The sequence below is a fragment of the Thermobia domestica genome, chromosome 7 (genome assembly GCF_964235325.1).
Source record: "Thermobia domestica chromosome 7, izTheDome1.hap1.1, whole genome shotgun sequence".
Taxonomy (NCBI): Eukaryota; Metazoa; Arthropoda; class Insecta; order Zygentoma; family Lepismatidae; genus Thermobia; species Thermobia domestica.
The window spans coordinates 63,448,323-63,475,343 of record NC_137460.1 but is presented as its reverse complement, the minus strand read 5'-3'; the positions used below and the strand labels follow the sequence as shown (position 1 = coordinate 63,475,343).

The 27,021-nt window shown below is 37.6% G+C and overlaps 1 protein-coding gene across 3 annotated transcripts in view; it reads left to right on the top strand.

The window, feature by feature from the left end:
* Positions 1–768: 768 nt before the first annotated feature.
* Hr4 (nuclear hormone receptor 4) overlaps positions 769–27,021 on the top strand; it is a 519,395-nt gene continuing 493,142 nt past the window's right edge. For all 3 annotated transcript variants that reach the window (XM_081764792.1, XM_081764795.1, XM_081764788.1), the window contains exon 1: positions 769–1,216. The gene's annotated coding sequence lies outside the window, so the exon portion shown is untranslated. The remainder of the gene's footprint in view (positions 1,217–27,021) is intronic.

Here is a 27,021-nt window from a genome sequence, read left to right as displayed (position 1 = left end):
CGTTTTAGTAAACTAATTGAACGAAAAAGAAGCGAATTATGATTTAGAAAGCTGATTGAATCGGCTATAGGAGCCTTTGTGCTGAAGCTGACAAACTGGATGTAGGGCTTCCTGGACATACTTCGGAACATTTTTTTTTTTAGGTTATTATTAAAAATAGAGAAAATAATTTGTATAGGGCTAACTTTCTGCAGGAAAACGTAAGCGAAAAATAATTATCATCACATAAGTATTGTATACTGTGTATATATATTGTTTCCTCAACGACGGTCCAAAATGAGAATCAATTCTATTTATTCACTGCGGGGTATCTATTTCCGGCAGCAGAACTCGAGAGGATGGGTTTGATTGATAATATACATACACACACACACATTCATGCACCTCTCTCTATGCTCGACTCCAGGAGGAGACCATCCCACTCATTTCATTTCCTGCTATGCGCACTCGGGACACTGCGAGGCATAGACAAGGCAACCAAGAACAAGGCTGCCGAGCAACGGAGGAGAAAAACAAACCGCACACTCGAACTTTGGCGCCCAGTCTGTTATGTCATGAACAAGCGGATTAATACTTCATGACGTCACAGATCATCCCGAGAGTTACCCACACTGATACTTATTAAACACTCCAAAAGCTTCTGCTCGCTTTATTCTACGCGAATAGAACAATTTATTGTCTTTACGTATTGCGCTGATGCAATGATTTTCACTTACCGTGCGCGCACTACTTTTTCCTCTGTGTTGAGGCCTCCGCGCATAGCCCCGGGTCATTGACTCATCTAAGCAAAGGCCTGCACATGGCTTATCGGTTCGAAGGAAGGGTGTTGCACTCGTACGCCTGTTCCGAGTGTTTAAACGTAACTTTTCCGACCGAGATATAACAAGATTTTCTTTTTTTGTGCTACCAACAACATCTTAACAGAGACCAGTGAATTTTTAGTGACAGTGTTAAAAAAGAAAAAAACTGTGAGTTGTTATAATAAAAAAAATAATAGCTACTACTAATAATCATAATAATAATTCGCGTGTTTTGAAACAAACCTTAATTACAAGGAAATTTGTAAGGGACTGCTGTTTTTAAAATTCAGTTTCCACTTCCCTGGTTTTCGTGTAATTGTTGTTAAACGATTTGTTTATTTGGAATCGATGCGAAATGGAGGTGTTTCAAAGATCCAGGAGGCAGTATGTTCGGAGTTCCTTGACCGGAGTAAAATGTAAGTACTGTACCCTGTCGTCAGTAGACCCTGACCTTTCATATTTGTCAAGGTCGATCGTGACCAGAATGGTCCTACTTCATAATCTGTATATAAATACACATTAAATTGTACACATACTTTCACAGATGTTTGTATATATGTATGTGGAATATGTGATGTGTTTGTTTACATGGCTGTGATATTTTGTAAACAATGTATGATGAATTATTTTTGGTTCCTGGTTCTGGACACTTTTCATTTTACTGCACACACGACTGGGCCCAAAAATTGTTGCGTTTATTTCGAGACGAATTGTGGTTGTGATAGATTACCGTGATATAACCGGCAAAGTGAATACCTGATAAGTATTTTACCTTGCTTATGATAAGCTTTTTACCTTGTCATTTAAATCATATCCAATATACATTGCAGTAGATATTGTTCTTAAGGTATTATTTGCATAATTATACGTGTTATGTCGGAAATAAAATAAAATCGATTTATAGTTTGGAAGTGCCGAGTTCGAAATACGCGGCCGGTCAGCTTGTCTGCATTTACTTTTTTTTTTCAGTACGTTTCTTTTACTCCCCAAAAGTGGGTATCGGTACTTGGATGGTACCGTTAAATATATTATCTGTGGTCAGTTCCATCTTTTCCCTATCTACCTATGAAAGTGTAAATTGTACTCAGCAGTTCTCCATGGAAGTTTCAATTACAAATTTGGGGTCCGGGTAGGTCCATTTGATACGAGGACATGATTACGCCCCCCTGTTATTATTATTATTTTAAGGTGCAATCGAGATCATTGAAATATCTACAAAATATATCTGATCCAAAATGACGTGCCTTCTTTATAAGGTATCAAGTAAGAAAAACCCGAATTAAACCGTAGCTAATCCGATAAATTTTAAACGTTCCCGAGAAACATTTTACATTACACAAACATATTATTCGCATCACATTGGCTATTTGTTTATCTTACTTACACCAGCTCTATTAAAAAAAAAAAAGGCCAAATTCTGTATTTTTATACAACCCCTTCGTATAACACAACGCTTTAGCAGTATTAGTCTGTATTGTAAAAACACATCCAGGAACAGGGGCGTTGTCAAGTTATTTTTCGTGAGGGCCCAACCTATCATGAAAAGGGAGCATGGTGAAAATTAGTTAAGGGAAATTTTAAAAAAAGAAGAAGAAGAAGAAGGAGAAATTTGCCAAATGCATGGCTACCCCGCTGTCGTGATCCTTTTTTTGTACCTTTTTCTTCATAAAAATGTTATATTAAGATTTTTGATACCGATTTCTTATGGCGATTTTTGTCAAACATACTGCACAGCGCAAGCAAATCAAAGTACCCTACTATATATTTAAAAACAACGTATTAACGTAGCCAATCGATTAACGACGCTCGTGCGTAAAAGTAATAATAATAATAATAATAATAATAATAATAATAATAATAATAATAATAATAATAATAATAAAGAACAATAATAAGAAAGAGAAATTGTTTTTTGAAAAGTGAAAAAATGGGTTGAGAACATATTGTAATAAAAATAGCAGATTTGTGTGCCAAAGTCGTTTAAAAATTGCATTCTCCACTCCACTCGCCTCCCAACTGACCCCGCATGAGGTACTAACTGAATATGGCTGTAGCTGTGTTCTATTATTGTAACGTTCCGAGTGATGGACATTTTACAACTTCTATTTCAGTCAGAAACCAACGCGAGGAACGTGATATTATTGATGTTTTTTTTTTTTTCTCTTCGTTTTCGTTCTGAAGGAGTTCCCCGCGTATATAGCTCCAGTCAGAGAGAATGAATGTGTATCAAGTTCCATGCGCAGTTGAAAATAAAAGTCGTTGAACTTTCTCATCATTTTCTTCATGCGTTGTCAGGGAAAGAATTGAGCTGAAGATTAAATAAAAAAGTGAAGAAGAAGAAGAAAAAAACAGTATACACAGAAGTTACTTTTCTTGATTGAAGCTTGTTCGTTTTTCCTTTCTAGCTACACCAAACGTTACCAATGCTGTCTTTAAACAGTGTAGCTAACTAAACAAGGATGTTACATGGATTTAGTTTCACAAATTTATTTATTTATTTATTTATTTATTTATTTATTATTATTATTATTATTATTATTATTATTATTATTATTATTATTTACAAGAAGTATACACAACTCTGAAAATATTAATTAAAATATAGCTATTTAAAATTCAAGTAAGGTTGTTAATGATAATTTTAGGTTACCACAGGAGTCGTTCCAGAGGTGGGCGTACCCTCCACTCGGTTGAAAATGTGTAAAAAGCTTTTCCAGGCCAGCCATCCTGAAGTGGGGTTTTCCTGGATTTTCCTCATTCACATCAGACAAACGCTAGTATAGTACCTAACATACAGCGGGCCGTGGTGCAGGGGCGTCATTTCAGACTTCGCTTGAGGGGGGGGGGCAAGAGCATCACCTACATAAGACTTTTACGTTTTGTACTAGTATATTAATAGACAAGCGATTAAAGTATATATATTCCTCAAACTCTTGGGGGGTGCAATTGCCCCCTCCTGTCTCCCCCCTAAATGACGCCCCTGCCGTGGTGGCTCAGTAGTAGAGCGTTCACCTCTGATGCATGGGGTCCCTGTATCCCTGCTCGCGTCAAGTGGACTTTGTGCTGGACAAATACTGTGAGCATGAGTTTTCTCGGGGTTCCTCAGTTTCCTCCTACTTTATTCGTTTCATTCATTTCTCATCATTACTGTCTTCTTTAGCCTAGCCGACAAAAACGTGGGATGTAAAACTAAAAGATTTTATTTCATTTTCCCAACATACAGGTCCCAGGTCGCTTCCTTACTTCCCCCAATCCTCTGTTCCCCTCCCTTTCCTCGAATAGTGTGATTTCCGAGCGACGTCATCTCTCATATGTGACGGGCTAACATGGTCATAGATGCCAAAACTCAGAGATCTAATTCCTAATCCTAAAGCTATAAGAAATCAGAGCTGTTGGTACATCTTAACATCTTGCTAGTATCATAATAGTCTTGATGGAATATATCGTCGTATGAGAACCAGAGGTACAGAAATACGGTTTTCGTTTTCTTCATGTTTGGACATAATTTTGAAAGCTTCACTTGGTGTAAATGGAACGGAACACCATCTATTCTTCTTGTCGATCATCTGTTGTAATGTAGCTCAATTACCATTCTATTAAAAACACAAGTTTCTAAGCAAATAATATTTTTTGTCCTCTCGCCTGTAAACCTACGAAAATGGAGTTACGTTCCTCTGGCTCTCACGCGACGATATAGTATAATTTTGTTTCCTCATAGAGGGCGTGTTATTGAGCCTGTTTTCGTTTAGCTACAATAGCATATATATATGTTAGCGCCATAAAATTAGTTTCTGTCTATTTTTCGAAAACTACGCATGAAGATTCATCCCTCTGCATGCCATTCTCTGCAGCTGAATTAGATCTGCCGATTGATATAGGCCTATCTTGTCTTTGGATTTAAAATATGAAAATGAATTGTTTTCAGTTTAATATACCACTACTATGCCCTTTAGTCTAAATGATTAAAGGAAATAAGTAATTGTGAAATTTAGTTTTGTGCTCTCCTACTGGGAATCGAATCTGGACCACGTTCACTAAAAGTGCATGCGGTAGCTACTAGACCAGCAGGGAGGGCATGGGGCTTTATTTTTCTTATGCACATTGTATAATTTACTATAAGAATTGCATTTTTGTAAATACTTGGATACGGATACTATTTGTGTACTTTTGTCCCCCAGAAAAATGTGATACATTGAGAGAGATTTGTTACCGGTTATTGATGGTTGTATTTGTTACCAGTGGCGTACTCAGAATTTTACCAAGGAAGAAGCGGTTCAAGCTTGCAAGTTCATATTATTTTAGGTATTTATATACATATATCAATACAGGCCCGCATTCAGGGGGTCTAGGGGGGCCGCCCTCCTAAATTTTTGCGGGCCCCCTTAAATTTTCACGGTAGGCTTGCAAATGAACTATGATACGGTGATGAACTATAATATGGTTGGATCGCTCCCCCCTAATTTCAGCCGAGCCCTCCTACATTTTTGGGCTGGCTACCGGCCTGTCTCAATATAGTGTTTATTTTGGAATAATATCTTACTCAAGGGGGATTAAACCCGTAAATCCCCCGTGTGTACGCCACTGTTTGTTAAAATTCCATCATCACGCAAGCGAACCGTGTTATTATTATTATTATTATTATTATTATTATTATTATTATTATTATTATTATTATTATTATTATTATTATTATTATTATTATTAGGCCTATTATTATTATTTATATACCAACGTAATGAATTGATTATTAACAACGCTTGTGGGCGAAAGTAATAATAATAATAGAAAGATTGGATAATATAATATAATAAGGGTCTACATAGGGGGCACGATGGCTCAGTGGTAGAGCGTTCACCTCTGCCTTGGTTCGATCCTAGCTCGCGCCAAGTAGGCTTTGCAATGGACAAACACTGTGTTCGTGTGTTTTCTCGGGGTTCTCCCGTTTCCTCTCACTGTATTGACTCCACCATTGCATACATTTCTCATCACAGTCTCCGTTAGCCTAGCTGGCATATTCATGGGACGTAAAACTGAAATATTTCATTTCATTTTCAATATACAGTAATCCCATAGTAATATTAATCATTTGTCTGCTGCAGAACAATAACGTTTAAAAGTGTTGATTGCTGATACTGTAAACTATAGTGTATACGAGTACAGTTAATAACAACACAATTACAGTACATTATGCTTAATGGATCATTGGTTATTAACACTAGTCAAATAACGGCCCAAAATTTTATGACAATGTTTAGCCCCACAATATCGACTTTTTTTTTTTTCTGCCCGTGTGATTGTATTACGTATAAACTGGCATGTCTCACATACAGTGGCGTATTTAGGATTTTGTTTGGGGGGAAGGGGAACTATGCACAACACATAAATAAGCACTTATATTTTTTCCTTTTGGGTGCCGACAAATTTTAATGAAGTTTTGCATATAACAAACTTATCTCGGGGGTGGGTGGGTGGGCTTGAGCCCGATAGCTACCCCCTAAATACGCCACTGTTCACGTATATAACTGAGAATTTCGTTTAATATTATCGTTAATTAAGAAGGAAAGATGCTTTCTGAATAAGGTTGATCAGTGTCGTATGTAGATACTATCGTAGTATTTTCTTGACAATGCCTGTTAACCCAATTAGGTTCTGAATCTATGTATAACTTACATAGGATCTGAGCAATTCTGTGAAGTATTGAACCCAGATCTCTCGTGACTAGAGACTGAATGGCAGTCGTTCAACTCTTTCAGTCAAGGAAAAAAGATCTCTCGAGATTTGTACTTAGAGCCTTAAGTGAGTGACTAATGAGTAATGCTAAAATTAATCTGTTAATCCTAAGGAAGACTATGAGCAGTCAGATGCTTTTTACTGAGTTTGTGTGGGTCATCAGGTACGCGTTGCCTGTACACACCCTAATAAAATTGATTAATACTTATTGTCTTCGATTATCATACATTCTAAAATGTTATAGATATGTAATTCTTCAGTTAATTGAAATGACATTTTTTTCTCTCATTTTTAATACTGTTAAAACCCGTGGTGGATCTAGAAAGTAAAAACTGGGGGGAGGCAGCGAGAACATAGACTATGATAGGTATATCATAAGTTTATTATAAACTTTCAAAAGTATTTGTCACTCACCTCAGTCTCGGGCTACATCCGCCACTGTAAGTTAATAAAATGACCACATGAGAATAAAATGAACAATAAAAGGGTGGTTAAAGGGCTTTACTTATATTTGTGCGCAAATCCCATCTAAAAAGTTCTGGCTACATCACAATGCTAAACTGATAATGAAACATTCTGTACTCCCTCCTGGGATGAACCCAGGACTGCACTTACTAAAGAAACGCAGACTAACAAATTGATTAATAGTTTCTGAAATGATTTAATCCAATACTATAGAAATTTCAAATTAAATGAATACAGAGTTTTCTTTTCAAATACCGTATATTATGTTCAAGGACGTTCAGGACAGTTTCAAAATACATAAACAAAAACCTTCTCTGTTAACATACGGGATTACATACAAAAATTTAAAAGTCTATTTTTTTTAAGTGACTCAATATGTCTCAGTTCAGAGGTCATTGTCCCCATCTTCATGTTAAACTATTAGAATCGGAAATTTGTGTGTGTGTTCACAGAGTGATATATCAATTAATAGAATCACTCACACGGATTAGTCATTATTTTACGGAAAGTTAATTAGTTCGGGTGGTACAACGCTTAACTAGGATTCCAATAGTGTCATTACGCTAATGCATATTTCCCCATGATATTGAAATCATATATTTATAACCATAAAACCTTTGGAGAAGGGATTAGGGAAAATAATATAAAGAAAGAGAATAAAAATGTGTCCATTAACTTTTGTAATAAATCTTTGAGAAAAGGCGTTATTTATCTAGAAAGTACTTTTATAAACATTTTGGCATACACTTCAAGTGTACATTATTCAATTAAATATCTAACTATAATTATATCATAGTATCCAAAATAAGTTTTTAGGCAGTAAAGACAAAATGCCTTTTAGCAGAGATGATTTCAGGGGGTGATTGTTGTTGATTTTGAGTTTAACGTTCCTTTCAACAGCGAGGCTATATGAGACGGGACCTACTGATTAACGTGCAATCCGAATTCATGAGCTTCCGCCGGAAATCGAACCCGGGTCTCCCACGCCAAAGACTCATATACTAACCGCTTAGCCACGAATCGATTTCAGGGTGTGTCACGGTGGGAAATTCCCTCTGGGGCTTTAAAATTTCCTTCCGGATTATATATCGGATCTGCTTATTGTGGATTTCTAGTACTGTATTTTTTGCAGTACTATGTACTTTTCACTCCCGGGAAATTCCCCTTGAGGAAAATGTTTTGAAATCACCTAACTGAGGGCTATCCTTCTCTACAGAAGTGTTAGTAGGAAAGGTTTCCCATTCGTAGTAGTGTTTGCATAAATCTGGCGAATTTTAGGAGGGAAAAAAAGAAAGATTTAATAATCTGTATTGATCAGGAAATACACTTCTTTTATTTTACATCTGTGATACTCATGTATGATACCTAACTTGCTGTCGGTACAGCCCGTAAAGGAGTCTGGAGATATTGAATTGCGTGATACGCAATGACGACACGATTCCAGATGCTAACCCTGATCTCTCTCTCCCCGCCTGTACCCCAGACATGTAAGACAAATAATATTAAATTATCCTTCTGGGTACACAAAAAATAGCTGCCCCTCAAAAAGGTATCTACCTCTCCACCAACCCTCCCCCCCAGAATAAAGCTAGCATCGTCGCTGATATTATGTGATCAACACATTGACTGTCAACCAGCACCGCAGTCAGAACTTTAAGAAGGGGGAAAACATAATTTTGGGGGGTGGGCTAACTTGACTTCATTTTACATTCTTGTCTAATTTTTTATTGGACATATTTTTATCTAAACAAGCAACTGAAAGTTTGAGCGGGGACTGAACTCACTTTGGCCTGCTCTCAACCTTATTTATTTGTTTAGACAGGGGCTTGTTACTGTTTAACTCAGATAGCTCCCCAAATTAACTCACGATGCTGGGTCACCATCCAAAATTCTGTGCTATTACCGGTAATTGAACCTGGAACCAAGCGCTTTAACCGTTCTACAATACAATAGCACTGTGTTCGCTGTTTCTATTGTCTGGTCCTGTGTTCGATTTATTAATGTAGCTTCCCCTTTTCAGTTCTGAAACAATGATGCAAGAGATACTGGCTAAAAGGGACTCAAACCACTTCTGGAATTTTTGTAGGAGACAGTATACCCACCGAGGATAAAACATAGAATCACGAGCTATAACTACTTGTCATTGAAGGGCCACAAATCCTGGGTTCAAGCACTGTTGTATCTGATAGTATTCTCTCTTAATCATGAAATGAAATGAAATATTTCGGTTTCACGTCCCAGAGTTTTGCCGGCTAGGCTAGATGAAACCGTGATTATGAGAAATAAATGCAATAGTGGAATGAATAAAGTGGGAGAGCCTCGATAAAACCCACGCATACGATTTTTATCCACCACAAAGTCCACTTGGCGCGAGCTGGGATCTAACCAGGGATCCCAGGTATCAAAGGTGAACGCTCTGCCACTGAGCCAACGCAGTTCCCACTCTGAACAAATAACGGTATGATATCTTAAAACTAGATTAGTCGTTTGTGTTAATTTATCTTGTAAAAATTTATGTATTATTATTATTATTATTATTATTATTATTATTATTATTATTATTATTATTATTATTATTAGTAGTAGTAGTAGTAGTAGTAGTAGTAGTAGTAGTAGTAGTAGTAGTTGTTGTTGTTGTTGTTGTAATAGTTATAGTAGTAGTTGTTGTTGTTGTTGTAATAGTTATAGTAGTAGTAGCAGTAATGAAAGTATTAGATAATCATAATTTGCCTTTGTAGAGAACAGAATAACACTTTCCTTTCTAAATTCTTTCTTATTGTACACTACCCAGTTCACATTGAGTTCGGTCCATAGTCACCAAGCATATGTAGGGCATTTAATGAAGTAATAATTAACCTGTATACGATTTTAAGTTAAAAATGATTTAGGGATGGGGCCACGGTGGCTTAGTGGCAGAGCGCTCTCCTCTGGTGCTAGGAGTCTAGTTCGATTCCAGACTAAGTGAGTTTGTGGTGCACAACATTGAGTCCGTGATTTCTCTTGAAGTTCTCCGTTTCCTCCCATATTTTTACTTCACCAATTATTTAATCACCATTCACTTTCCTTAAGTATTCATCTCCCTTAGCCTAAAGGACATAACCGTAGTACGTAAAACTGAGAGATAACGATAATTAAAAATGTTTTGGATCTCCAGTTAGTAACCGTTTTTGAGATAATGAAAGTTTTTTTCTTCCTTTTTCAGTTGCTGCACGTTAGATAAGTAACATACGGGAAGAAATTAATTTAACTTCTAGAGGGAGCATGTAAGGTTAATTTATAATGGAAATAATAATAATAATAATAATAATGACTTAGCAATTGCAATTAAAGACATGTAAAAACAATTCCACACTTAACACCTGCCTACGTTTGGTGCAAGTGATCCCGGGTTCGATTCCGAGTGGATGGGGACACTCGGACGGAAAAAGTGTAAAAGCCTTTTCAGGCCAGCAATCCACAGTGAGGCTTCTTCTCAATGACACCAAAGAAATGCTGGGATGGTACCTAACATAAAGGTAAAGGGTCCTAGGCGTTTTCTTTTCTTCCCCCTTTCTTTCTTTGGGCGAGTTGTATGACTGCCGAGGAACGTCGTCTCTTACACGTGACAGGATTAAAATGTCATAGATGCCGAATGTCCAGAAATGTAATTGCTAGCTAGTCTTAATATTAACATCTGCCATAAGACTTAGCCCGTTGAGGCCCATAAGAATTCTTATCAAGGAGAAAACTATTTTTTTTTTAATTTTATTTATTTATTTTTAGCTATTTAGGGTAAAGTTAGACGTGTAGATTCCGAAGTATTCGTTATCGCAAACTGATCAGTTTACTGATTACCTAGTTGTGGTCTAGGATAGGGCGCAAATTTTCCGGTCGCCATTGGCGACTAGTGACCAGTAGGAATGTTTTCTGCGTAAACTCACAGGGCTGCGCAGCTTCTGTTTCGCACGAAAAGAATTATGACTGAGTGAGAAAAATAATTGTCACTGTTATTAATTGTCCAATCCAATCCTGTATCTAATTGTCTGGTTTTGAAATTTTATGCCTCTTACTTTGTCAAACCAAAGCCCAGAGGGGGGAGGGGGGTCTCATAATTTGTGCCTGAGAGATACTGGCGACCATTATATTTGGATTGGCGAGTGCGTCTGACATTGAAATTTGCGCCCTGGTCTATGGCAAATATGTTCGTATGGTCAATCAGGATTAAAAAAAAAAAATCAAATATGCATAAGCAGTTCTACCTAGGACAAATATATCCTTATATCAATAAGAGATTTGTCTTTTAAAAAATACAATTAAGCATAACAGTTCTACCTAGGACAAATGTCCTAGTGGCCAATAAGAGATTCAAATAAATAAATAAATAAATAAATAAGCATAAGCAATTCTACCTAGGACAAATATGTCCCTATGGTCAATAAGGATTTTTTAAAACAAATAACCATAAGCAGTTATACCTATGTTAAGATATCTAAATCCTTTTTATTCCTCTGCACAGTGTTATCATTTATAGTGTTCGTGTATGTCAATAGTAGTTCCCTATATACTTCATAAACCCATAAGGAAAAATAATATACAAAACCAGGCTAATTACAAAACTGCTATAGTGCAATTTATGATTTATATGCGAGATCAGTTAGGTAGTTTCCTCTATATTTAACACTCAACTGATCCTCTACAATTTTAGGACAATTTAAAGAATTGAGATAACTATGACCTCTCGGTGTGGAGTTAAACAAAGCACTCTGAAAGTAGAACTAAACAATCTAAACATTGAACACACATTCATCCCTAAATTGCAAAAGCCTATATTGTCATGTTATCAGCAATCAGGGTTGTAAGAGAGCTCCTTAATAACCAGATGTACAGTAGAGAAGAGACGGTTTTGACTGAGCCCGACACAATACAGATAATAATAATAATAATAATAATAATAATAATAATAATAATAATAATAATAATAATAATAATACAAATAATAATAATAGAAAATGAGGAAGGGTGAAAATGAAAATGAAATGAAATGAAGTTTAACCAGGGGCATCATTTGAGATTTCGCTTGAGGGGGGCAAGAGCACCACCGAAATAAAGACTTCCACGTTTCGTACTAGTATATTACTAGACAATCGATTAAAGTATATGTATTTCTCAAACTCTTGGGGGGGGGCAATTGCCCCTCCTGTCCCCCTAAATGACCCCCCTGAGTTTAACGTCCCACGATTATGCCTGTTAGGCTAAGGGAGACCATAATTAAAGCAAATGAATGATGATGGAAGAATTTGGTGGAATGAGAAAGTGGGAGGAAACGGGAGTACCACGAGAAAATCCACGGACATGATGTTGTCCACCACAAATTTACTTGTTCGTGGATCGAACCAGGGATCCCACACACCAGAGGTAAGCGCTCTACCACTGAGCTACCGTGCCTCCCCCCTTCAAGAAAGGTGAGTGGTCACTGAGTCCGAGACCGGCAAATCAAAAATGAAAGTGAAATCTTTCAGTTCAACGTCCCACGATTATCCCCTGTTGGCTAAGGGAGACCGATGAGTAAGGAAAATGAATTATGATGGAAGAATTGGTGGAATGAGAAAGTGAAAGGAAACGGGAGCACCACGAGAAAATCCACGGACACGATGTTGTCCACCACAATCTTACTTGTCCGGAGATCGAACCAAGGACCCTACGACCAGAGAGATAACTGTGCTCCCACCAGCAAATAAAAAACGCTAACCGTTTGTCTACTTCACCTACTCGATCTCTTAAAAGCTTGAGCTCAACTGAACCAGAGAGGCGAGTTCATGAGTTTTAGTTCAATGGAACAACACCTTCCTTTATACTTTCTATGTTAAACCACGGACGTAGCATGGAACGCTTTCTCGCACGGTAGTTAGCAACACTGCGTCAAGTCGTGCGATGGGAAAGATGGAGGGGGAAGAGGCAGGGGAGCGTGTTCTTAACATTGGAAAATAGGTTACAAGGACTCGGCCTGAGGCAGACGAACCCTCAGAAACTGGTTCTAATCTGGGTTAAGCATTGCTCACGTCCGCGGGTACCGTTAGGTATTTCTTTCTTACTTTTTCCATTGTAGATGGCTCCCCTATCGCAAACAACGGAGTTTTTCCAGTTACATTTGCTTTTCACATGCAAATGCTTTTTTTTTATCCCATTTTTTGCTTATAATATCACGTGGGAGCTGTCTATTTCTATTTGTATTTTAATAATTCCAAGGAAAACAAAATTAGCTTTCCTGCTCAATGGCTAAGTCATTTACCCGCTCTATAAGCCTCTTTAATGATACCATCTACAAAATACATTTTGTCAATTACCTTTGAGTTTGCTTTACGTTACTTCTTGAAATGAAACATACAGTATACTGTGAGTCCTAACCTTATATGCCGCCATGGAAGATTAAACTTGGGCCTTCAACGGCAAGGCCAAGCAACTTTGAGTGAAATTAAAATGTTCAATTGAAATTGTTAAAATTATTAGTTAATCATCATTAACTATTTTTCTGTTTTGATACAGTCCATCAACTGTAACCTCCTTTGCCCCTCCCTCTTTTTCCTGCCACCATACCTTCTAGCACATCCCTCATGATGCAGTTCCTTCTCAGCTAATCAATGACGTAATTATGTGGGAAGCAAACCGGGCTTGTGCCCCGGGCGTCTGATTGGGAGGGCGGGAAATTGGGCAAATATTTGGGGGAGCGTTTTGGTTTGGTTGGTCTGGAGGGCGCTAAGGTGAGTTATTGTCCCGGGCGACAACTAGCATAGTTGTGTCGCTTCAGCGAATGTCCCAAACCAGCTTCTCTTCCTCTTCTTATTATCTAAAGTTGTTCTTTTCTACCTCACCATCTCTAAGCCTGTCATTCATTTTCAGCTAGCCCTAGTTAATTCTCTTCATTCTTCTCCATATCTACATTTTGGAAGCTTCTAATCACTTTAATCGCTTTTACGTAATGTCCACGTTTATGCCCTATACAGTATTATAGGGAGCAAGCTTGTTTACCAGCGGGGGCTGGCTGACTCTTGCGATACTCCCTTACCCTCCTTCTATATGGCAGCGTTGCCAGGGTTAGAAAATTGTCTCATGAATGTCATTCTGAAGAGTTAGTGTGAGTTGGTTATTTGTTGGGTGCTGTTGTGGTTGCGGTTTTGTTCCTTATTATTCGTTTAACAATGGCTTCACAGCGTAAGAGAGGGCAAACTATACACAGCGAAGCTAGAGAAGTAATAAGGAAGGTCGTAGTGCAGTGCGACGAAGAAGCGAGAGAGAAAAAACTGAAGCATTTGTTATCACAGCCTAATTTGCGTGTGTCCACGTATACAGGGATCTTCGATAGGGATTGCATAATTGCATAAACTCTTTGAATTAAGTGAGTATTAGGTGAATTTTTTGACAACGCACTGGCAACCCTGGCCACGACCGTCGAGTGACCGTTTCTTGGTTACGGGGTGGGGCACCTGTCAATCAACTCTGAATTCCTCAGTCTCGCATTAAAGCCAGCTCCCTATAATAGGTACTCCACACGAAGCATTTTATGAGTAGTTTTCTCACTTCTGTATTCAAGAACCCACAAAATTGTTTTAGTTTTCTTCCTCTTATATGCTTCCTTCGCTATTCTTATTTTTGCTTTTATTTCCACGTTCACGCTTCATATCATCACTAATAATACTACCGATGTGTCGAAAACTACTACCCGAGTATTTTCTTCCCTCCTACTTTTATAGTTGACACCTGCCACTTCGTTCCATTCACCATGGTTTCTATCATTTATTTTCATCCCATATTTTGCACAACCCTTCCTAAAAAGTTTTTAGCATCTTCCAAATTTTCTTTTCATATTCCGCAAAATAACTAATTATTATTTCAATAATTATTTAAACAATCGTTCGCTTATTGAAAAAAGGAAATGAAATCTTTAAGTTTTACGTGCCATGCTTATGCCGGCTAGGCTAAAGGAGACGGTGATGACGAAAAATGAAGGAGATGGTGGAATGAAGAACGTGGGAGCAAACGGGGGACCCCCGAGAAAACCTACGCTCGCGGTGTCTGTTCACCACAAAGTTCACTTGACACGAGCTGGACCCCATGCATCAGAGGTGAACGCTCTATCACTCAGCCATCGCAGCCCATTTATTCGCTTTTTGAAACAATTATTCTGGTGTAACATTGGTAGCCAGTTCTTGGTAAGCCATAAATAGCTCATTCCAATCCCGGTCAAGCCAACTGTCGGAATGATGAAATCAAAAACATGTTTGTTATGATTGGCGTTAACTAACCACTGATTACGAAGCCTATGCCAATGACTGGTATTGTATGAACAAACATCCTTGTTAGTCACGTGAGGTTATTTATTTATTTATTTATTTATTAACTTCAAAATACAGCTGTAGTGCCAAAACAAGTAAGAATAAATGTTGAGAGGTCAAGACATAGTTAAAGGTACGATATCAGCATTCATCTGGTGAAATTGGGGAAAACGCTCTTTAAAACCTCAGTCAGAATGGCTGATCACGGAGCTAAAACCGAATGTGAAATGAGAATGCTATTCACCTTCTATAAGTGATAACTTTGATGCAATTTCAAATCGTTTCCGTAATGATCAATCTGGAAACTTCGTATCAAGTGGCGTTGAAAATTTATTGTCGCGTACATCGCAGTTATAAAACTTTTAATATATCACTACAGTTTAGGAGTAGAGAATAATGTCGCCCATTTGTCAGGCGCTATCCGACTGTTAATCAGAGGCATCGTTTAAACAGCAATAGTTTTCCAGATTATCCCTGTCCAGTCGCTGGAAGACCATCAGATTTCCAGCAGCTATCCATTTAGCATATCAGACACTTCTGTCATGTAAATTAGATTTTAACAGCTACCCAACTGCCTTATTTAGTCAACTTCGAGAATTTGTGCTCTCACAAGGAATTGAGCCTATAACCACGCATGTTGTGATTTCTATTACTGGTGGTATGTAATTTACAGGACTATGCGCGCAGCAGAAAGTTCAGTAATTGAGCACGTGCTCTGTAAGTTGATGGCGAACTGGAGATCGAGTCCGAATTACCAAGAGCCGCAACAGTTTGTGAAATCGAGTTTCGTTCAGGATAGTGAGCTTGAGTTCTAGCCTGACATGGCGTGAGCGTTATTTAGTGAGTACGTGCCTCATTGATGATATTGAGCCTGAACGCTAGCCTGAGATCATTGAGATTAGTGAATACGAGCCTCGTTGAGGATACTGAGCCCGAACGCTAGCCTGAGATAACGTGAGCTTCATTGAAATTAGTGAATGTGAGCCTCATTGAGGATATTGAGCCCGATTTCTAGACTGAGATAGCATGAGGGTCATTGAGATTAGTGAATACGAGCGTCATTGAGGATATTCAGCCCAAATTCTAGACTGAGATAGCATGAGGGTCATTGAGATTAGTGAATACGAGGTCATTGAGGATATTGAGGATCCCGGGCTCTAGACTGAGATAGCGTGAGCGTCATTGAGATTAGTGAATACGAGCCTCATTTAGGATATTGACCCTGAACACTAGCCGGAGATAACGTGAGCTTGAGATTAGTGAATACAAGCCTCATTGAAGATATTGAGCCCCAGCTCTAGGCTGAGATAGCATGAACGTCATTGCAACTAGTGAGCGCAAGCCTCATTGAAAATATCGACCCCAGTTCGAACCTGAGATAGCGTGAGCGTCATTGAGATTAGTGGGCGCTAGTCTAAGGATAGTGAACCTGACGGCTTCTACTGTACAGTAGCCACCTCTGTCTAGAGAAGGATTGACCATCCCGGCGAAATTAAAATACCGTTAATTTTACAGTAATTATGTGATATCTTCAAATAGATAAAAGATAATCGAAATGTGGAACAAGAGCGCCCTATACAATATCATTTTACATGAGATACCGTTATCATGACTCACTTATCTGCTTTCGATTTCGAGCCATTTTGAAAATCGGCATTTATTTTCACGTTTCTAAATGGCTGAAAACGGAAAGCCACTAGGTGTCTTGTGAGAACGGTACCTCACGCAAAATAATATTGTCTAGGGTGCTCTTGTTCCACATTTCAATTATCTTTTATCTATTTGAAGATATCACATAATTACTATAAAATTAGCGGTATTTTAATTTCGCCGTGATGCGGCCTCTTAAATGGAAGTTACTGAGTAATGACAGAGTCTCAATTTTGGAGTTATCTAGGAATTGTTTCGGAAATTTTGATAAGCAAATCGCCTGCTTCAGTGCTCTTCATTGGCCATTTCATTCTCAATTTCAGAATGGGTTGTCATTATTCGTACAATTTCTATTTACTCAGAACCTGGATTGAGCTGCTGTGAAACGAAACTTCGGGTAAACTAAAAAGTCAAAATCCATCTCCCTTTTTCTGTTACTGTCGTTCATCTGCTCTCAGGACTCATCACTTTTCATTAGGATCTATAATTGTCATTCGTATAAGCAGTGATGTGGTACAAGTTTGTGATCGACTACAGCGATACTAGCGCCAAGTCGTTTGAGTGTTTAACTTATTATGTTAGTCGCTGAGTGGTACTGCTATGAAGTGTCTCGTATCAGTGCAATGTTGCCAATAACATTTCGAGTAACTAAGCTTACGCACGTAAATGTAACTTTCGAACTTTTTTTATATTAAAAAAAACGGAAGAAGGAATTTGACCATTCTTCCGGTGTTCTTCTGGCCTATTAGTCCTGTATAACTATAGGTAAATAAGCTAGAACCTACCTTCGTTCAGACTACTCAGATCCATTTCTGACATTTGGCAACCTTGTTTACATCATATTCAGCTTTAGAATCAGCCTTGGCGTATTAATAAAGCATAGGAACGATCTTCTTTACTTACTTGCTGTTTTTAATAGTTAACATATGATATTTAATTACCTAATTAAAGAAGAATAGGGATTAAAGAAAAATGAATGTACAAAACACATAGAGGATCCCTTCTCCCTTTATGAACGAAACAGTTTGAAGTTTGATCTGATACCAAACCTAACCACATGGCGTAACAGCCCATCTTAAGGGCCTGAGCCACTCCAACGCCATCTGTCAGCGACCAGCTGAACTACGTCCAGCCGAGCATGTGGTCAACTTGCTGCGTCGCCCTGCCACTAACCGTCATATCAGGAGCTTTCTAGACGTAGTGGCCTTCACGTCTTTCATTCACGTGACTCCCCAGTTTGCCTCACGACATTGGGTGGACCCCGAAAATTGGGAATCACCGGCCGAAAATCGAACCCGGGACCACGTGGACGGGAGTCCAATGCCGTAACCATTAGACTACGGTTAGATCTGATAGGCGTAGAGAAAGTACATGATTGCTTTCCACTTCCCATTGCGCAGACGTGGAGAAGATGCTTCCGACTGCGCATCTTCATAAGGAAGCATATGACTCTGCTAGCCTTTTTGCATATTTAAGAAAGTACGTGAATTTGTCACTTTTTATCTTTAAGGAGGCACATCACTGTCTCTCTCTCTCTCTATCTCTGCTTTTTTTTTTTTTTTTCTTGACAGCATGTGACATCTGCTTAACCTTTGCGCACATTTAAGCAAGCATTGACTTTGCTTCTTGCGCACTTTTAAGAAAGCACGTGACTTCTTTACTGTACATATTTAAGAAGGCTTTTGGCTGCTATTGCGCATCTTTACGGGAGCACGTGACTTATCACTGTGCGCATATTTAAAGAATCCTTAAATATTTAAGCTAGCACTTAACCATTTTCCACTGCATTTTCTTTTTAAAGGAAACGCGTAGAATCTGTTTGCTTTTGCGCACGCGAGTACTTCCTATTGCGCATTTTCATAGAAGTGTGTGACCTGTTATTACCGCGCACTTTACTCCTACTGCGCATATTTACGGAAATATGTGTCGACTGCTGCATACACTGTAAAAAACCGTTGTGTTATTTCAACGACATGCCCATGTGTTAACACAATTGTGTTAAAATATAAGGCAAACAGGTGGTTAGAACAACTCACTCTCCATTTGGAATTGTGTGTCAAATGTCGGTAGTTGAAATGACACACAGCCTGCGTGTTAAATTAACACAAGTGAAGAATCTTCGGTGTTGTTTTCTGCGTGATTGCCAAGTATGCTGGTCATCTAATTATAAAGGCTTATGTACTGAAGCTACAGTCAAACACAGTAGAAAGAAGTGCTTAAAGAAATCCAAGTATTCGCAAAATTGCAATTGCAAACCGCGCGATGTGTTCTCAATTCTTTTACATAATGTTTCTGAAGAAATGTGTTAACAGCGAGAAACAACACCGTATTACTGTGTCACTTCTACACTGCACTAGTGTTTACCAGTCAACATCGGGAACTGTATTTCAAAAATGGCGGAAAACCAGTAGTAACACGAAAAGAGGCAAATATACTGTACGGATATAGGTAAGAGTTTCCTATCATTTTGAACAAGATGTTGGTGAAGGTTGTGTTTCGAACCATCAAAAAATACTTCACAATAAGTGTTGGGGAAGACGACAAAAAAAGTTTATAAAGATTTTCTAAATGAAGTGTTCTGTAGTTTACTATTCTTATTTTAGAACTAGAATCTTCGGTAATCGTAAGCAAGCACACCACAAGCTTTTCCAACACACACACACACAAAAAAAAGGTTTAATCAACACCGCACACGGAGTTATTTCAACACCTAAATTGGTGTCGTAGTAACACAGAACTGGAGTCGAACTAACACAATAAACGGTGTTAATCTAGTGGTCCGACCTTGAATTTTAACACAAGGAGTGTTGAATTAACACCAAAACGGCGTTACTTATACGGCTTTGACCTTGAATTATGACACAGATTGGGTGTTGAAATAACACAGGGACTGTGTTATATTAATACTTGACAGGTGTAATATTAACACAAAATAATTAACACACTACACACTGTGTTACTTTCTTCGTGTTGGTGCAACATAGCAACAAGTAACACTCAACACTTTTCCCCATACTACCAACCCTAACATGGTGCCGAATCAACACCGAAAATATTAACACACATCCGAATTTAACAACGCTCAACACCGGTTGTGTGTTAAAAACGTAACACACCACCTGTGTTAACGCTAACACTGCAGGATCTGTGTTGAATTAACACCGCTTAGTGGTAGTCACGCTGGAACCACTGCCCTGTGTTAAATTTGAGTTGAATTAACCATTTTTACTGTGTACAATCAAGAAAACACTTAAATGTTCCTGTACATCTTTAAGCAAATCTGTGACTGCATTTCTCTGTACATTTTTTAAAAAATAATCACGTAAAATTTGCTTGCCTTTGCGCATCTTTAAAAGTAAGCACATGACTCTTACTTTCCGTTGCACATTTTAAACGAAGAATATGACTATTCCTTCCTACCATTGCGTATCTTTGTCTCTACATGCCAAGTTACGTAGAATTAATGAAATAATGTACTGTTGGAGTTCAATAGAAGTAACCAGCATACCACATTATCTGTTCCCTCCGGCTAAACACCTGAGATAGTTTAATATTCTTAATATTTAGTCATGAGACTTGTTTTTAATTTATTCTTGGTATTATTAGTATTATTATTACTATTTAAAAAGTGAACAAAAGTGAAAGGTGAAGACTTCATATTGCTGTGCTTTTTGTTTCTTGAGAAAAGTGTATCTTGTGTAGGTAATAACAATAACTATTCATGTAGAATAAAACCGTTTCCAAATTACCTCTTTGTGTTATGGGAAATGGCTTCATTAAGTCAAAAGTGTAGATATTGAAATATTTGGGTCATGGGCGAAGACTCAGTTCACTCCCTCGCAACACAAGTGAAAGTTGTCGGCAATTTTCATGTGTCACATCATTGGACAAGTGGGGTGCTATTCGTTCGTACAGTATACTGACTGCTATAGGTGGGTGGCAATGCACTCAATATTATGGAAAGCAAAGTAGCTTAGCATTTGGTCGTACTACAGTGAAGCTCGTAAAGAACTGACACTGACGGAACATGGTTAATCTGTCTGTAATTGTGATGTGTTCATTGCAGAGAAGTTATATAAAACTTAATTACTCCAAGATCAAGTGGTACTTACATATCTTATACAGAAAATTCATTAATTATGAACGTAACGGCTAACATCGAAATACCGTCCTATATCTTCAAATTGCTTGTAAGATGAGAGAAAAAATGCTTCTATTTAAAAAAAAAATCTCTGGAGAATGTGATTATATGGGCATATACTACAAAATATGCAATATTACTGTATGTGTGGTCATTTTATACTCTAGTACGAGTCGTTCTTGTGTAAAAAAAATCCTTTAATGCACATATCGATTGCACTAAAAATAACGCGACAATATTATTGAATACTGTAAACATAGATAGAACTCCTCAATCATGATGGTTTGGGAATTGGGAAAAAGTTTCCAATAGTTGGCTGCCGGCTACTCATCCTATGAGTATTAGTTTCTCTTTGAAATTTGTTTGAAACTGCTGGATTAGTGGAAAGGCTTCATTGTGATAAGGATGAATGGGGAGGGAGCGTGGTGGCTCAGTGGTGGAGCTCTCATCTCTGGTCCATGGGGTCTTTGCTTCGGTCCCAGTTCCCTTTTCAGCACGTCAGAAAGTTTAGAGCCAATATGATCACTAGTAAAGCTACAGCGAATTCATGAAATTGGGTCAAGCATTTGTAATAACCTCATACTACAGAAAGGGCAAAAAGGAGATGAATGCTATTGCTACAGATTTTCCTATTTTCATGTGTGCTTTTCATCAAGGATGTTATAAATAGAGAATCTGCCCATATGTATCTTCATCCTATTAAATCGATGAAGCCAAAAAAACAACCGAGCATCGGCACGTTTCATTGGCTACTCTCGTTTCTGCCATCGTTTGATTGGCTACTTTCGTTTCCGCCATGATTGTTGCCTCAAAACATTGCGATCCTATTGGGCGGAGTGGGCAGAGTAGGGGTGGTGAAACTGTGACATATGGCTTCAAAATTTTGTAGTAAGGGCAGATCCTCTATTTTATAAGATCCTTGCTTTTATGATCAAAAAATTTTGGGAAGAAATAGTATGGTGGAAAACGGCTTGTACTGTCTAGGATTGATCTCGAATAATGGACTGTGCACCAGCCAACTGAAATCCGATATTCCAATTATGATTTGGAGCCCATCCTAATGGTATGGTAGGTTCACTTTTTCATAACCTTGGTGTTACAGGCACAAAAGCTCAGGCTTGATTAGTATATGCAAGTGCTGTATATGCTTTTATATCCAGTGATTTTAGTGCTCATACGGTTTCCAGAAACCATTTGCTTCTATTTATTAGTAGGAACTAAACCACTTAAACGTAAAACGTATGTAATGACGTCATTACCTACAAAGAAGATAACTTTTCATGCTGCTAGCGTCAACATTGCATTAACAAGTAGAATATTAACAATATTTACAATTGCATAAAACACACAATCCTCTGCACATAAGTTGCATCTGTATCAAATAAGAGTCACTGAACCTTGTCGATATGGAGAAAAATCATTCTTGTGATAATATATGTTTGTTTAACACTGTAATACAGCTACATTTCAATAACGTTGCGTTACTCCTATTAGGTCGATCTTATATAGCGATCTAATTTTAAGCTAAATGATCCAAGTAAATTATTATGAAAGATTTAGTGGAATGAGAGTGTGGGCGGGAGGAAACCGAAGAACCCCATAAAACACATACACACACACACACACACACACGATGTTGTACACCACAAAATCACGGGGCCGTGGTAGCTCAGTGGTAGAGCGCTCACCTCTGTTGCGCGGAGTCTTCGATTCGATTCCAGCTCGTGCCAAATTAACTTTGTGGTAAAGAAATAGGGTGCTGTGTGCGTGAATTTTCACGGGGTTTACCCGTTTCCTTCCGCTTGTTTCATTCCATTATTTCGTTCATTATCATCCTTACCCTTGGAGCATAATCATACACGATAAACTAAAAAATACGAGGAAAGTCAAAAAGATCCCGTGTTGTAGCTCCTCATTACCACAATATAAGTACTTAATCGCGATGAAAGTAGGCACCTTTGGGACAAACACACTTGTTCCACCAGTCCCGCCATTGGTGGAAACAGCGGCGAAAGTCCTCTTTCTGTATTTTCCGAAGTTCAGCCGTCACGTTGGTTTGATCCTTCTACACTGTAAACAATTACGGTCACATTTACTGACCGATTACCATCAATTTTGGCTGCCAACCAACCGATTACCCCAAAATTTACGGTATTAGTGTTAAAAGTTATGGTAATAAGGCATAAATACGGCTTTTTTTATGGTCTATAACCATACATTTTATAATAACAACGTAAATTTAAGAGTAATCAGTTGGCAGCCAGAATTGACGGTAATTGTTTATGGTGTATGGTAGCGAAACGGTTACCTTTGTGGCCCATTTTTAGCTTCGGGAAGAGACGAACATCCATGGTGCTAAACTGTTTTTAAGGGTATCAAAGTCTCTGAATGAAGTTTGTACGTTGCTCGAACTACGACATTGTGCCAACTGGTTGCCACACACTCCTCCGTTCAAACTACACTACTCTTACACCGCCTGTTATGAACTGTTCACTCTTGTCATATTCATAATTAGGCAACCTAAAGACTGTATTGTACACGGTTCACTGTGATTGCATCACAAATTACAAAACTACAAGATGCGAGAACTTTTTGATTGTCCCTCGTATGCATACTCATTTAACCTGAGATCGAACTAGGGACAGTTCAACGGAGGTAAGGTCTCCATCACTGTGCTAACTTGTCGCTTTCCAACATTTTGAGAGACTGACAAGGAATCAACTTGTGAGTTCCCGTCTACAATTTCTATGAAAGTGAGAAAAGGTATCAGGTAGTCTAGATAGTAAGCATTTTGTGCCTCTTGTGTTAGTGTCTCAAATCTCCGGGTATGGGTCGCAGCGGGTCAGACCTAACGTTATTCGACAGCTGACAATTGAAGCTAGTAGATGTGTAAAAAGTCTTGGAATTCTTAAAATCAGGGTGCGAATTACCGGGGCGATGAGGGGGATTTTCTGCGGCAAGTGACCTGCCAACAATTTGCAGAATATTTATGATGATGTGGTAAATCGTAACTTGAAATATAGCTCTGGATAGAGCACCTATATATTATCGTCTACTTATTAGTTACGAAACGACGAAAAAAAATCTATAACAAAAGTGGAAATAAATAATCGTTCTTTTATATACAGGAATCGAAGCCAGTTCACAGAAAATGGTGATCTCTACGAAGTATTATTATTATTATTATTATTATTATTATTATTATTATTATTATTATTATTACTAGCTGAACCTGCGCTCTCTACACAGTGCATCATTCGCATATGAGCATAAATCTTCTCATTCCTCACGACATATGTACATGGCCCTTTACAGACACAAGTAAAAGACGTCTTGATAAAAAAAAATCGGCAAAGGGTATTATAAAGGGAGATTTTTTCATTTTTTTTCTCAATATCTCGCACCGTTTGCAAGATTTGAGCCTACTTCCGGTTGGAGTTTCTAATTCATGTATAACCAGTGTTTTCTTTCTTCTTGCATGCAGTATGTAATAAGCAAATACATTACATATACAATTAATTATAAAGTCAGTTATATATGGTATTCATTGGGCAAAACACTCAAAAAATAAAGATTTATCTTAGACTCGAGAAATGGTTATCCTTCCTTTTTCATTATTATTTGGCCATGAAACAAACGCCTGAGATATATTCAACCCCAATATACAACATTGTGGTGTTGGAATGTATGACGCATAGGATATGATGCTCTAGTTTTTTGTTTTTTTAATTTCAACGCTTCCAGTGTATCCTAAAAAATGTAATAAAGAAATAATGGCCATGCTTTTTAAATATTCAATTAGAACTGGACAATCTACACAAAATTTGCAATCGGTCAGTGAAAACGTCATCTTTCTAGAGCATGTAGTTTCCGAGATCTCATTGTCGAAAGGATTGACCACAAACATAAAAACGTCCTCAACATATAGTTTAAACGAACTCGGAAGATGGAAGCACAATTCACATGCATTTAGACTATCTAAAGTACAAATACTAAAAATGTTTATCTCTGTTAAACGTGAAATCACACATAACCGTAAATGAAAGAGTTGTTATAGGTTGGAGCTCAGACACTTTTAATTGCTATTGTAGCATTTTAATAGAAAGATTATTATTATTATTATTATTATTATTATTATTATTATTATTATTATTATTATTATTATTATTATTATTATTATTATTATTATTATTATTATTATTATAGAGCGTCAGACTTTCACTACTCTGACCTGAGTTTGATTCTCAGCACAAGAACATCTTGTCTGAGTACCACGTGAAGCTTCAGGTCTCTGTTTTGTGTAGCTTCGGAATATCAGCGTCAATTCCGATTTTACTTGAGAAAGAGACGGAACAAGATTCTCCACCCGCGTAAGAATTTCACATTTCTTTATAGTATATAGTGTACAATTGATGTCCGAAACTCAGGACGGTCAATTGTCTTGCCCTCCCCAAAATGACGCCACGTGAAAAGGGACGTTTCGTTCCAAAACGTTCTTCAAAAGTATGCATATATGAGGTCAGCTTCATTTGTTTACAACAGACTTTTCTTGTTAATTATCTTATTTTGTAACAACCTATGACATTCTTCAATCTCGATAGTGCTGTTGTGCACTTAAAAAGCAAACAACCCTTCGCATTTTATAAGAAGAGAAACTAGGCCATCTTAAGCATTTTAATAGCCTTCTCGTTGTATTACTTTGATCAATCTATGAAGCAGTTATAAACACTTGACATTTTTTGTAGCATGTTTAAGTCAGAAACACAGTTTTCCAGGTCTAGTTTTTTCTTTAACTTCCTCTTCTTATTCGTGTAGGCCTTTTATCCCAGTTAACTTGGGTCTGTTTTTGGGATGCTGTTCTCCACTCATCTCAGTTTACTTTCTTGTAGTTTTTTTTTCTATTATTGGTCTCATCTTTATTGTTCTCCAAATTACTTTATCCTTAATTTTATCCTTTTCGTGCAGTTTGTAAAAAATGTCGAAGATCAGTCAAGGTTTGGCCGCTCCAGAGTAACAGATTCTGATATCATTTGACACGTCACTGTGAGGAAACTCCATTACCAGTACTCGGCGACACAGCATGTCCCAGCTCATTGCACTGCGTCACCTTCATGAACTCGGGAAAGCTACCAAGAGCTGCCGAATTGTACCTCAGCTCAGGCCCAGATGAGAATGGATGTGTATCGATAACTGCTGCTAAATCCGCGTTATATATATACATATATATATATATACATATATATATATATACATATATATATATATATACATATATATATATATATATACATATATATATATATATACATATATATATATACATATATATATATATACATATATATATATACATATATATATATATACATATATATATATACATATATATATATATACATATATATATATACATATATATATATATATATATATATATATATATATATATATATATATATATATATATATATATATATATATATATATATATATATATATACAGTGGCAGATCCAGGATATGATCAAGGGAGGGGCTAAACCATAATTTGCCGCTTTAACCAATGTAAAGCAGGATTGAAGCCCATTTTATCGAGTGTATACCTGAGTGTCAATGGGGGCTATTGAAAGGATTGGGGAAAGAAGGAAGCGGCCTGGGACCTACGTGTAAGGTACCATCCCAGCATCACGCCTGGTGTGAATGAGAAAAACCTCACTCAATATTTCTGGTCTGAAAAAGCTTTTACATTTTTTTTTTCCACCGAATGTCCTCATAAGGAAGGCCCAACTTTCATCAAACAGGGCTATTTTGACTGTAAAGTCATATGGTAGACCTACGAGGGGGTGATTCACTTTAAGTTCGTTCCTAACTGTTGTGCCATCAATGCCAACCTTTATTCTGCACAGTTGGAGCGGATGTATGCTGCAC